The sequence below is a fragment of the Gopherus evgoodei genome, chromosome 14 (assembly GCF_007399415.2).
Source record: "Gopherus evgoodei ecotype Sinaloan lineage chromosome 14, rGopEvg1_v1.p, whole genome shotgun sequence".
In the NCBI taxonomy this organism is placed as follows: domain Eukaryota; kingdom Metazoa; phylum Chordata; order Testudines; family Testudinidae; genus Gopherus; species Gopherus evgoodei.
Genome location: NC_044335.1, coordinates 20,226,699 through 20,240,585, shown reverse-complemented (window position 1 = coordinate 20,240,585; position 13,887 = coordinate 20,226,699). Strand labels below are relative to the sequence as shown.

The window sequence follows — 13,887 nt, the reverse complement described above, 5'->3', positions numbered from 1 at the left end:
TTGGGGAGGGAAGAGATACTGTTTCAGTCTGTCTACCTGCATGAGGGCAGGGTTGATTTCATTCTACCTTAGGAACACAGGTCTAGTGTCTGTCCTGAAAAATCCCCTGTGACAGTGATTCAGTCTCCCTTGGCAACCAAGCTTTTATAAAGTTTTTTTCTGAGATCTAGCCTGATTTTTCAAAGTTGCATTTTAAACCTTCTCAGCATGTTGATTAATGGAAATAATTGGTTCCTTCACTCAGCCATAAGCCAGTTGCTATGACAGTGTTTGTATTTTTGCTTTGTTCTCATGATGAATTTGTTTTATGCGTCCCATAGTTTCTAGGTGCTAATAAATCAGGGGTCTTTCTTTCTACATCCTTTGGGGAAGAAGCACATTACTGAAGAGCCGGGTTCCACTTGCAAAGCAGGGGTCAGTGCAGACAGAGTGCTGCAGGGTACCAATCTCTACATATGAGCCCTTTCTAGGAAAGGGAAGTTTTGGCACGTTAAAGTTAACTATCTAGCTTAAAAAGAACAAGAGCTGAGCCCACAGAACTGGGATGATCCAGCACCCGAATGAGTACATTAGTGATAATGATAAAAATACCTCTGCTGGAAGGAAACCATCAGTGCCTTTTGGCACCTTTGGGCTGGTTATACTAACCCAAGCAGCTACAAGGCCCTGTGGGGAGACCCCAGTGGTAGGGCACCAGGTATGGACACAGGCAGCATATCAGGGTGGTGTCAGGGATGGATAGAGCATGCCTATCCCCTAGCTATTCTGCAGAGCTGCAATGGCCCTGGAAGGCTATTGCAGCAGTTGCAATGTAAGGCAGCCTTCAGGCCTGCTGTGACCTGCATCTTGGACCAAGCCGACTCCCAAGAGCCTCGGGCTAGGGCAGGCATATTACCACTCCTCTCCATCCTGTGACAGGTTTTCTACCAGGGCAGGGAGGAATCCAGGGTGCTATACTTGCCACACACCAAACAGATGTAACACATGGAGCCTTGTATTTCTGGGGTGAGCTGTTCCATGGCGGTTAGCCTCTACTTGCTGATTCTAACCTATGTCTGTGTGCCCTTAAGAGAGCGCTGGAAGGGAGGAGTATCACTGAGCAGCAGGGAGTATTATGGTGGCATATTTTTTCTTTATTTTTATTTTTCCCTGGTTGTTTTTTTTTTGCATTGTTTGTATGGAAGATGTTAATAAAACAATGAGTATGGAAAAGACTGAAAGGAGGGTCTACACAAAATAGACTCTGATCACTGGTGTATTTCCACTAAGGCTGAAAACTACCCCCTACTCCTACAGCACATTAGGGCAATGTGATTTTTCCCAAGCTGTTGAATTCTGAGTGACCGGTCAGGATACAAACTGCATCAGTTCCCTTCTTCTAATCCCGCTGGCCTAGGGCATTCCATTCAAAGCCATGCTTCCATGTCTCCTGGCAGGGATGGAGGGGTGTGGAACCAGGCATGGAGGGGTTAAATGGCTGGGGAGCACATACAGCTGAGGCTCATTTTCAACAAGGGCCAGCGGCTGTTGCCGTGTATAAAAGGAAGCAGGAAAATACAAGCTGTGGGTAATGGGGGTAGGGAGTAAGCAGAGTTAATTCAGGAAGTGTGAGGGCCCTGCTGTTTGTACCCAGAGAGGGAAGGAAATGAATTTGATGTGACTGCTGTTTATATCCTGAGAAGGGGAGGAACTAGAGTGCTCTTGTTTTATGAGAATACTGGTCATGTCACTAGGAAGGGAGAGCCCAGACTGAGACAGCTGCCTTGCAGACTAGGGTATACAATTCTCACTATAAAAGAGCTCAGGGAGACTATAGTAAGCACAACATGCACAGACCCCAGGGCACCTGTATCTTTCTCCTTCTATTCAAACCTCCACTAGCCTAGGAGAGTCACATTCAGCTTTCCAAATAAATATTTCTTTTGAACAGGAATGATCTGAAGGGCCTGGCCCTGGGGAGTAGGTAGCAAGCTTACTGGTGGGTCAGGTCCCAGCAGCTCTCAGTAAGAGCACAAAAATAAAGCAGATAGCCCTAGAGAATGTTACTATGGAAAAAGCCTGACTGATTAGCAACACTGGCTCCAGTCTGCTCCCAAGGTACCATCTCATATAGTCTTCCCTCTCATTAAGAGAAAACATCTTATGTGATCCATAATAGGGCAGTGCCAATGTTTGCCTTGAATGATGATCGAAAATCCCTGCCTTTGGGGCCATAAGAGAAAATGAGACTGTGGAATTAATCTCCCAGGGGAAGTTGCAAAGTTGCCATCAGTGGGTTTTGGGCAAGACTAGACTAGACATCCATGTATTAGGGACAATTTAGGCATAATAGAATCAGTCCTGCTGTGGTGCAAGGGGACCCACAAGCCCTGTCCAAATGCTTTTGTTATCTGCCTAGAATTATCTTCACCTGCTATGCTGACTCATTGAAACTCCTTAAAACTTCCCACCCAAAGTGTGATGGCCAGGCTGGACTGAAACAACTCTTCCTCTGTGTGCTTTGGAAAAGAAAGGTGGAGAATTCCTTCTCAGACATGTATTAAGCAACAGCAGCTTCTCCCTACAGACAGGTTAAATCCTGCTCTGTGTAAACTACAGAACTAGAGCCAGATGCACATGCAGAATCAGGGCAGCAGTCTTCCCCCAAGTGGACTTGACTGATTTAATCAGAAAAACAGAGAAAGCGCCCAAGCATGTAGAAGAGACATATTTTATGCATCCACTGAGATTCCACGCCCGCCCCCCCCCCATCTCCCACTAGGCTGGGATGGCTGTACATACACTGTCTCAACCCCTGAGGGGCAGAGTGCTGTGCACGGCAGGTGCATAGCAAACCACTGAGAGGATTTGCAGGAAAAATGAGGCTGGATGCACCAGAGAATCCTTTTGGATTATGGTCCTTTATCACCGAAGCTGCAAACACTGCAATTGTGATGGCAGAGAGCTCCACATTATCGGCCAATATGTACCAAGAAACAGCATAGCTGATGCCTCCATGGCTCGCCCATAGAGTGGGGGATTGAATCTGGGAAGACTAGAGGGCATAGCCAGTGGAACTCTGTTTGCATGGATCTATCCACTAACACCTATCCTCCACAATGGGGAAGCAGTGGCTACAGAGCCAGAGGATTCTGTCCACTGGATCTCTTAACTCCATGTGCATTTACTAAGACTTTGCAAAGGGGTGAGGATTTGTGGCTCACCAGGGATTTTTAGATTTAATCTAAACACAGAGTTAAGGTCTGTGACATGCATTTGTATAGGCAAGAAATGTTTAATGAATGTGTAAGTGCAATGTGTAACAATGGGGAAGGGTGTGTGTGTATGAAGCATTGTTTTCAAAATATACCCCAAATGCTACACAAAATACATCAACAACTGAGAGACAGCAGAACATAGTTTGCATTAGCATGTGCTCTGGCAGCCAGCATTTCACCATGGGTTGGCATAAGTACCGTGCCATAGCATATGTTGTAAGTATAGAAAATACTGTAAGGAAGTCATGTACAGTGGTACATGTTAACCATAGCAGTGCAATCTCTGCACATCCAGCAATGTCTAGGAGGGATCATGCAAACTTTAAGTTTCAGACTGTCAGGGGCAAATCACTTGCTAACAACACATGAGTTGGGGTTTGTGTACAGACACTGGGATCACATACAAATAAATGGGGAATTTGCAACCGTTCCCCTTAATTGCATGGCTCAGCTATGCCACTCCATAAAGGTTTTGTGCGTATTATTCACAATGAGTTCCCAAGGCGTATGTTATCTCCTTTTCCAGGTCAGCTTCCCAGACTACTGTACCTTCAACCCATTGCTTGGGTCTCACTACCTAATTAACCCTTTATAGAAGTTAGAAGAGACCTAAATTAGATGCCAACATAGTCCAGTCAGTAGAACGTATGGGTGTTTCCTAAAGCTTCTTTTTAGCTCTCATTCAACAGCCTTCTAGCAGTTATTCTCAACGTAGCAAGCAGTCAAGTCTCTGTTTACAAAATGGAGGGAGGGAAATCCTTCCAGTTTGTGTGATTTTAAGTCATCCTGTGAATGAAAAATCAAGTCCCTGCAGCTGCCTTTCCAGATAACCAATTAGAATGTAAAATCTTACCTTATTTTAGTTGATCTTCCTACTATCCATGTGTTCAGATGTTCAGCTGTGTACACATCAGAGCAAATGTTTCTGAGGAACAGGAGAAAGGAAAAATAACAGAAATTGGCTATGCTTTAATTAGTACATTCACTATGCGGACCGCTCTTTAAATCTACCTGTGACCACAGCTGCCAAGGAAAAGCACATGCTGAAAGGGCCTTACTCAGCGGGCTGGGGACCTGGCTTTCCAGAGCATGGCTTGATGGACACGAAGGCAGGAAACTCATTTACACTGGGATTTAACCACTTGTGTGAATCATGATGTCTACATCAGGGGGTTGCAGCAATCCCGCTGGCTATAGTCCCAATGCAGACAAGGCCTAGGAATAGGCCCTGCTTCTCAAAGTGGTTTCTCTCTTCTTTTTTAAAAAAAAAAAAACGATTTGCACATGCTGTGGAGAAGTGCAACAACTCCACTTTTGACAGCTTGAACCCAGCAGGCTCAGAGGATTCACTGGCTTCCTCAAGAATGTAAACACAATTCAGTTACCAGCCAAACTGGAGTGTAAATCAGTGAAACTTCTCTATTAGCTGCTTTATGACCAGAGGGAAAATTTGGTACTGTATTTTTAGATGATTTGTTTAGTTTATCTTGTGTTTCTTAGGTTTACTCACCATTGCCTGCAGCTGAATTTTATCCCTATGTCCCTGAACCCCAGTCAAATAAATTTCCTCTGTAGTCCTAACAACTGCTGGTGGATTGCAATCTCCTGATCTGCAAAATTCAGCCAAGGCACTTATTTTAGCAGCTCTTTGAGCTTTCAGACCAACTGGAACATCATGAACTGTTTTTTCCCTTTGTCCCAGGAGCAAATATTAGCAGAATGGAAAACAAGAACTAGCTGGTGCAGCAACTTTAACTGGTTTAATTCATTAGTCCACTGTACTGCTACGACAGGCATAATCCCTCCCCACTGCAACCATGGTGCAAATCTGGGCTCTTTCTATTTTTTTCTTTGGCTTTCCACTGAATTATTGAGTGATTGGAGCATAAGGCAAAGGGGGAGGGATAGCTCAGTGGTTTGAGCATTGGCCTACTAAACCCAGCATTATGAGCTCACTCCTTGAGGGAGCCATTTAGGGATCTGGGGCAAAAAAAATGGTTGGGGATTGGTCCTGCTTTGAGCAGGGGGTTGGACTAGATGACTTCCTGAGGTCCCTTCCAACCCTGATATTCTATGATTCATGAGGACCATCACTGGCTCTGCCACTGATTCATGTGCAACTTTGAGCAAGTCACTTTGCTTCCTTGTGCCTCAGTTTCCTCATCAATAGAATGGCACTATTATTAATATTTTCTTCTCTCACAGAGGGAGTTGGGAGACTTGCTTATTTAATGTTTGGGAAGCAGTTTGAGATGGTCAGATGACAAGGCCTATATAAATGCAAAATACTAATTATTATTATTAGCGTCCAGATCAAGAAGGGAAAATTTGATCACACCCATTTACTGCATTATCTCCTTCTTTGACAATAAGGAGCTCCATTGACGTGCCAGGCTGGAAACGAAGCAGCATTCCCACATGTCTGGCATAATACATTGTCCCCAGTAGGGCACCAGCCAGGCACACGGATCTAGGAAAGAAGGATGCCCACCTAGAAAGTCTCTGCTCTTTTATTTTGCTTCGTTGCCCTCCTGCTCTTCTGTGGCTCCCTGGCTGTGCAGCCCAAAGAGCCAGAGCCCAGTGCTTCAGATTTGCTGCATATACATGTGTGGCTCTGCCTCAGGAGGAGCTTAGAACAAAAGACTCATAAGGGCATGCTCGCCTGAACTAGCAAGCCAAGAGGTAGGATTGTGCAGGCCTGCTCTTCTGGGGTGGAAAGTAATCGATTTTGAGAGGGCAACTCATTGGTTGGCTGGAGGATGGAATTCAACTTTCCAACCCACAGGCATCGACAGCCTTGATTCCAGTCAGTGAACTGGAGCAGTGAGCACTGTTCCACCCCAATCCCCTATAGGAGGATTCTGGACCATTGCAGATGCATACATGAGGCTTGGGAAGGGCCAGTCCCTAAGGGCTCCCTCCACACTGAGCCATATAGACCTGGCACGTAGACCCCCCTGGAGCAAGTGGGCATGCAGAGGCCCCTTGCTGGGATTGTGCGGCTCATTCATCCTCCCAGCCAGAGCTATCGCTGGATTAGAAGAAGAGAAGAGCGACAAAAATGAATAAAGGTCTAGAAAACGTGACCTATAAGGGAAGATTGAAAAAACTGGGTTTGTTTAGTCTGGAAAAAGAGACGACTGAGAGGGGACATAATACAGTTTTCAAGTATATGAAAGGTTGTTACAAGGAGGAGGAAGAAAAATATGTTTTTCTTAACCTCTGAGGATAGGACAAGGGCTTAAATTGCAGCAAAGGAGGTTTAGGTTGGACATTAGGAAAAACTTCCTAACTGTCAGGGTGGTTAAGCACTGGAATAAATTGCCTAGGGAGGTTGTGGAATCTCCATCATTGGAGATTTTTAAGAGCGGGTTAGACAAATACTTGGCAGGAATGGTCTAGAATAATGAATATTGCCACGAGTGCAGAGGACTGGACTAGATGACTTCTCGGGGTCCCTTCCAGTTCTGTGATTTTATGAATAACATGATGCAAAGGCCTTCCAGGCAGGGGTGACTTTCACACAATGGGTTCCCCTTGTAACCATAGGAGTCTCATTCTGGGCTTTGTGTGAGCAGCTAAAGTAACTGATCCAGGAATACTGGCATTTCAGATCTTTATCTGGTACACCTCTACCCCAATATAACGCTGTCGTTGGGAGCCAAAAAAAATCTTACCGCATTACAGGTGAAACCGCATTATATCAAACTTGCTTTGATCAGCTGGAGTGCGCAGGCCCCCCCGGAGTGCGGCTTTACCACGTTATATCTGAATTTGTGTTATATCGGGTCGCGTTATATCGGGGTAGAGGTGTACCTTTATCTAGTGAATTTAATGGGCAGCTATTTCAGGACACCTGCAGGAACATCTCCAGTGTATCTGATTTTCTGAACCCGATTGTGAATGAATTACACTAGCATTTCCTTCAGCAAAATACACATCTTTTTTGTGCCCCATTCTCTGACATTATTGGGTGGTAGCTGAACATGTGGAATTAATGCAGTGATCTCAGCACAGTTTCAAAATGAACAGATGTTCCAAAAGTCCTGGAACTATTCTGCCATAATTCAGCATTATTTTGCACAACAGTTGCTTTGGTATCACTTCTGATCCAGAAAGGAAATCCCTTTTGGTTAAGTCCATGTGACAGCCGCTTGGAAAAGGTCAGCCTCACACTTTTTGATTCATGGGCAAACAATGGACTGAATTCAGCCTGATATACATAGTAATTGCCTTATCAGCTCAGACCAGTGACCCAGCTAGTCCTATATCCTGCTTTCAATAATAGTCAGCACCAGCTGCTTCAGATAAAAGTGCAAGAAATCTTGCAATGGACAGTTGTGGAATATCCCCACCCCCCCACAGTTAGTCATTGTCCTGAAGCAAAAAGTGTATCCTATTCATTATAAATGTGAAAAGCAACAAAGCGTCCTGTGGCACCTTAAAGACTAACAGATGTATTGGAGCATAAGCTTCCATGGGTGAATACCCACTTCGCCACCCACAAAAGCTTATGCTCCAATACATCTGTTAGTCTTTAAGGTGCCACAGGACTCTTTGTTGCTTTTTACAGATCCAGACTAACACGGCTCCCCCTCTGATTATAACTGTGGATATTCATCTCCATATATATGCCTGATCTGTTTTTAAAATCGACTAAACTCTTAGTCTCGGTGATATTTTGTGGCACGAGTTCCACAGCTTAGTTATGCTCCGTATAAAAACCAACTTTCCCAAAGTCAATGGAGCTACACCAGGGATAAGTTGTGCCTGCACTGCCATCACCAACAAATCTCAAGTATTACAGAGCTCTTATGGGAATGCCCTCACGCAGTGACTTATGATTTGTAACATTTCTAGTGGAGAGTGGGCACAGAGAAGTGACACAAAGGTCTCAAAGCCTCATCCCAATGTAAATGCTGGGTTGTGTTATAAGGAATTTAGCAAATCATAGTGCAAGCCATGGAACTGTATAGGGGAGAAGCAGACAAATACACCCCCCCTAGGGTGAGACACAGTGAAATGTTTTCAGCCAAGGAATAAATAGTTTAAAGTGGGGGAGGAAAGTTTCCCTACACTTAAACCACTGGCCCTAGACTGGTTGATTTCTGGAATAATGTTACTACCCAGGTATAGAAATGATCCTCAGTAGTTGTATACACAATTCTTAAGCATCCCTAGGAGGCAGTGTATCTCACTGGCTTGCTGTGGAACTGACGAACTTCTGATAACTGCTACCTTGTTAGGATCTGGGACTAGTCCAGTCGCAGAAATGACACAGAAAAAATATTCTGGGGATTTGTGGAATTCCCACTTAGCCCAATTGACAGTGAGGTTCCTCTCGTGAAGTCTTTCAAATACCCAGACGGCTTTGACTGATTTGCCATGAGTCCCATGAATCAGATCTGATTGCTGAATTTGGTGCTAAGGCACTCTTGTAGAAACTGCTGGATTGGGGGTTTGAGTCTTGTGAACTGCTGAAGTCTAAGGGGTGCTGAGATTGTATCAGTTCTGTGTGAAAAAGGTGGGGGGCACAGCTCCACAGAAATTGGAAGGATGGTCCAGTGGTTAGGAAGAGTCTGGGACTCAGGCTCAATTTTCTCTTTCTTCCACAGGTTTCCTGCATGACTTGAGCAAGTCACATAGTTTCTCTGTGCCTCAGTTCCCCACTTGCAAAAGGGGATAATATCTCTGCCCTAACTCACAAGAGAGTTTTGAGGATAAATACATTAAAGACAGTTAAGTGCTCAGAATAGAACCAGGACTATATAAGTACTATAGATACACAGGAAATTTCAGGAAATTTGAACGCATTTTTCATTTTATGTTTTAGGATGGTCCAGTTTTAATGTTCAGAATGTTCTATGGAATTATACTCAGAATTTTTCTGATTTGAAATACGCGCATTTTGAAAATTGAAACATTCCAACTCACCATGTGACTAAAATGACCAATCAAAAATTTTCAAATGGAACATGTCAATATGGAAACTGAAAAGAAAGCATTTTTTAAGAATAAACAAAAGCTTAATTTTTTTGTTTAAAAATTCTGTTGAAATTTTTTTTGAAAAATTTCCAAAACCATAAAAAATTAAAACCAGAAAGTCTTTGTGTAAAAGTCTGTTTTTTTTTTAAAAAAGCCAGATTTCACTGACACTGAAAAACTCTAAGCAGTTCTGATGATGAGAGAGCTCAGTTCTAGTGTAAGTTCAAGCTGATGACATCTAGCACTGACATCGACAAGAAGAAAGTTGTGGTTTCCTCAAAATCACCAATGGTGGCATCAATGTTGGGTGCGTCGTGCCATTCCCAGGGGAGCACAGTTTTGGGGAGATTCATATTCTGATTTGATCTGGGTTGTTGGGTTTTGGTGCCTTCATTATCAGAGATCTCCATGGTTGGAGTCCATCTACCTTACCCATGATACCCCTTTCCGTAGGTACTTGAGCTTTCACTCTATTCTTTCATATGTGAAATGGGATCTCTCAATGAACATTAAGAACTGGGTGCCTGGCTCATTAGTGCCAGCGTGGAGCTTTGCCTGGGATACTTGGCGTTTCCTGTTGTGCTTGAGATGGCTGAGTATCACAGAGATGGATGACTGGTGTCTCTAGAGCAGTGGTTCCCAAACTTGTTCCACCGCTTGTGCAGGGAAAGCCCCTGGTGGGCCAGGCCAGTTTGTTTATCTGCTGCATCCGCAGGTTCGGCCGATCGTGGCTCCCAGTGGCCGCAGTTCGCTGCTCCAGGCCAATGGGAGCTGCTGGAAGTGGTGGCCAGTACGTCCCTCAGCCTGGGCCGCTTCCAGCAGCTCCCATGGAGTGGGGGGAGTGGGGCAATTTGCCCCAGGCCCTGCGAGCCCTGGCTGAGAATCGCTTCCTTGGCTAGAGGTGCCTTTTTAATTTTTACTCACCCGGCGGCAGTCCGGGTCTTCGGCAGCACTTCTGTGGCGGGCCCTTCACTTGCTCCAGGTCTTCGGCGGCACTTCGGCAGCGGGTCCTTCAGTACTGCCGAAGACGCAAAGTGAGTGAAGGACCCGCCGCCGCCAAAGACTTGGAGTGCCGCCCGGTGAGTACAAGCGCCACAGCAAGTGGCACCTTTTTTTATGTCTGCTCCCCTGCTTTGCCCCAGGCCCCCTGAATCCTCTGGGCGGCCCTGTCTCCCATTGGCCTGGAGCAGTGAACCGCAGCCACTGGGAGCCGCGATCAGCCGAACCTGCGGATGTGGCAGGTAAACAAAGCGGTCCAACCCACCAGGGGCTTTCCCTGCACAAGCCACGACCCCAGTTTGAGAAACACTACTCTAGAAACCTTCAGTGAAACTGCATTTGCAGCATGAATGAGACCAGGTGTTGCGCCTCAACCCACATGTCCTTGTCACCAAAGTAGTGTCCCTCACTAGAGAGAAGAGGCTTGAGGAGTCTTCAGGATGCTGGTTACTCATAATTCTGTAGCTCTTTCTAGTTCACAGATTGGGAAATGTAGCTTGTGCTTCACAGTTACCACATAAGGTCTGTCTTGGCCTGCATTCAGCAGTCATGGAATGGACTGCATACTACATTACTAGCAGCATCTCTTTATTAAACAGGAGGGTTCTTTCAATTCTTAGTGCAGAACTCCATAGGCTGCATCTGGCTTGCAGGCTGAGCTTGGAGTTTTCCCCTCTCTAAAGGACTCACTTTAATGCTATTTCAGTGGTGCAACATACTGTCTAGGTCTACGTCTTATCTGATGTGCACTTGTGAACTCATCCATCCCAGAAGAATCTAGGCACCAGTGAGACTGCTCCTGTGAGTAAGGCAAGCTGGATTTGGTTCACATTTTGTGGACCTGAGCAAATGGAAACATTTCCCTTCCTCCACCCCTTTTCACCCGTTGTGAGATTCATACGATCTGCACCTCCATAAGCCATATCAGTTGCTCAGGGCACAAAGCCCTGATCCACAAGGGAGGATTTTTCAATACAGCTTATAAAGTGTTTTGCTGATCCCACCTCGCTGTGGCTTTATTTAAGGCTCTTCATTTTAAAACAGTGAGTTTTTTGCATTTGCTTATGAGGCTGGACCCTATAGCATCTCTGATTCTGCTTCCATTGAAGCTAGTGACAAAATTCACATTCAAATCAATGGTGCAGACTGAACCTTTATTACACATGCCATTTCTCGCAGTCCTTAATAATATTTCATGTTATAACATGATCACCCTTATCACAGCACTATGTGCCTGGTACAGTATATGCTCCATACACAGAATCCCTCAGGACAGCTTGTGGATTTGTATTATTTTTTTCATTTGTAAACCAATGCTGTAGGATATTCTGTGCCTGGTCACTTTCTAGATATAAACAGACTGACTACAGAAATCAGGCTAGAGGTTCCCATTGGTGTCACAGAGACACGTTGCGTTTTGAGTTCTAAATACTGAATACACTCTCTCCACTTGCCCTTTGGAGCAAGTACTGAATGGCATTCCTTTCTAGTGGAAGGGTAGCCACATTCCTACCAACCAACCTACAAACACTATGTAGAAAAATGGGATTCTATTTAGTCTATGGTTTGTGGGCAGCTTGATTCTGCCATTCCCAGTAGTTTAGACAAAAGTTTAATATATCTGTAGACAAATAATCCATCGGAGTCACAGTTCTGGCTCCCACACAACAATGCTGAGAGCTTTGGACCAGATCAGCTCTTCCTTGTAATCGCATATGTATCACTGTGTAAAAATAACTACTCCTCTATCTGATGCACTGTAAATTACTAACGTTTGTATTCACTGCAGCCCATTCTCTTAGCAGCATGTAAAACTGTACTTACGGAACACAGCTCCCACTGCTCTCCAAGTTAAAAGAAATCAAGCCGTTAACGACCAAATCCAGGCTCAGTTAACCCTCCCAGCATACCTGCCTGGTATGGCAAGCAGCCAAGCTGGCCAGCTTATCACAGTCAGTTTCAGACTTACAGTTTCCTTGTACTAATAGATGCTAAATGAAGTTGCACTTCAAGGGTTTGGGAGGCGTGTCCTATCTCTCTTTCCAAGTCCCTGTTTGTTGTAATCCAATGCTCAGCTTGATGATGTCAAGCAGCTACTTGCTCAGTTTCAACCTCCCTGCACATAGGAGGATCTATTTCCTTTTAGCAAAAGCTTTGTTTAGATTTGCATTGTAACCTCATCTCCCAGCAGCTGCATGTGGCTTAACATCCTTCCTTCAATTTTGAACACTGTTGCCTTTGTCACAGAGGTCTCCTGCTTACTGTAACAACCACTAAAGGTCTCCCACCTGTTTAGTGCCTTGTGTGGACAGCTGTTCTAGGTTCCCTTTGCATATTGTTCAGATTCACTTCTCAGCGGCACCTTGGTGTTTTTCCTTTTTCCTAAGTGTTTTGGTATGATGTGCCGTAACAACCAACACAGTGAGAACAATTTTATGGGAGACAGCAAAAGGAAAAACCCAGTGGAGTAACAGCCTTAAATTTTATAGAGCACCTTTTGCTTCAAAGGATCTCAGAGTGCATACAATACTTTAAAAAATTATCTGAAGTCCATGCACACTTTACTTCAAACACCACTGAAATGTAGTCAACTCTGGGGTGAAAAGCAGCAACTATTGACAGCACTACACAACAATTAAGGACCGAAGGCTCAGAGACAGCATAGTGGCAAGCAGTGTGAAAATCCAGATATGACAGATAGATACTATTATTATTTATTTGTATTATATTAGTGAAATCAGGATCAGGGCCCCATTGTGCTAGGCTCTGTACAGACAAATTAGGAAGCCATAGTCCCTCCCCAAAGAGTATACAATCTGGTTTAAGATAAAATATAATCAGTGGGTGTGGCATAAATGAAAAATGTGCTACATACTCACAGGGTCTGATCCAATTCCCACTAGAGACAATGAGAGCTTTCCCACTGACTTTAAGAGATTTGGACTGGGGCCAAGGTGAGCAATTTGGTGAGAATAACCAGAGAGGAGTGAACTTAGTTTCTCCAGCTTCAGTTTTGCGATACACATGATAGAAATCAAATCAGACTAGGAGCTGGGAGATGTTCCCATCCTGTGCTACTTCTATAAGGTACCAGATGGCCATTGGTGCCATCCAGCCTCAACCTCACTAGCTGCCTTCACACCAGCCGGGAAAATCCCCTTCATATTAAGAAAAGGCAGCTTAACTAGGTCTGCTGTGAATCTGTTTTACTCTATCTCCTCCAGAGAGACTCTCTTTTTATGTTAATTAGAAAAGAACACACCATTCAGTCTGATATAGACTCACATTAGCCCCTGCCACATGTGCCAGAAGAGAGAACAGTACCCAGAAGAAAAGGTAGACAGCAAGAGAATTGCCATAGTGATTCCAGTAAGTCATTGAAGAAGGAAAAAGCCAGTCAGCAAAGCCAGGTGTGCCCTCTATTTTTGTAATCTCTGAGCCAAAACCAACCTGGAGTGCCTAGAATCTCTGAGCATCTTGACTCGATTCTCTTTTGTTCTGAGGCCAACTTCAGGAAGTGAGTTTTATTTCCAAAAAACATATCAGTTGACATCAACCAATCTCTCTATGGTACTTTTGAGTCACACATTATTACTTACCCAAAAATAACTATAAGAAATTCTGAACACAAAGCGAAGCCTGTGTT

General features: G+C 44.5%; 1 protein-coding gene across 2 annotated transcripts in view; it reads right to left on the bottom strand.

Annotated features, from left to right (window-relative positions):
* The window catches only part of PKIG (cAMP-dependent protein kinase inhibitor gamma), a 30,718-nt gene extending 18,457 nt beyond the window's left edge, over positions 1–12,261 (bottom strand). For both annotated transcript variants that reach the window (XM_030533795.1, XM_030533796.1), the window contains exons 1-2: positions 12,066–12,261; positions 4,111–4,182 (exon numbers count right to left, since the gene is read on the bottom strand). The gene's annotated coding sequence lies outside the window, so the exon portion shown is untranslated. The remainder of the gene's footprint in view (positions 1–4,110; positions 4,183–12,065) is intronic.
* Between the last annotated feature and the right edge of the window lie 1,626 nt (positions 12,262–13,887).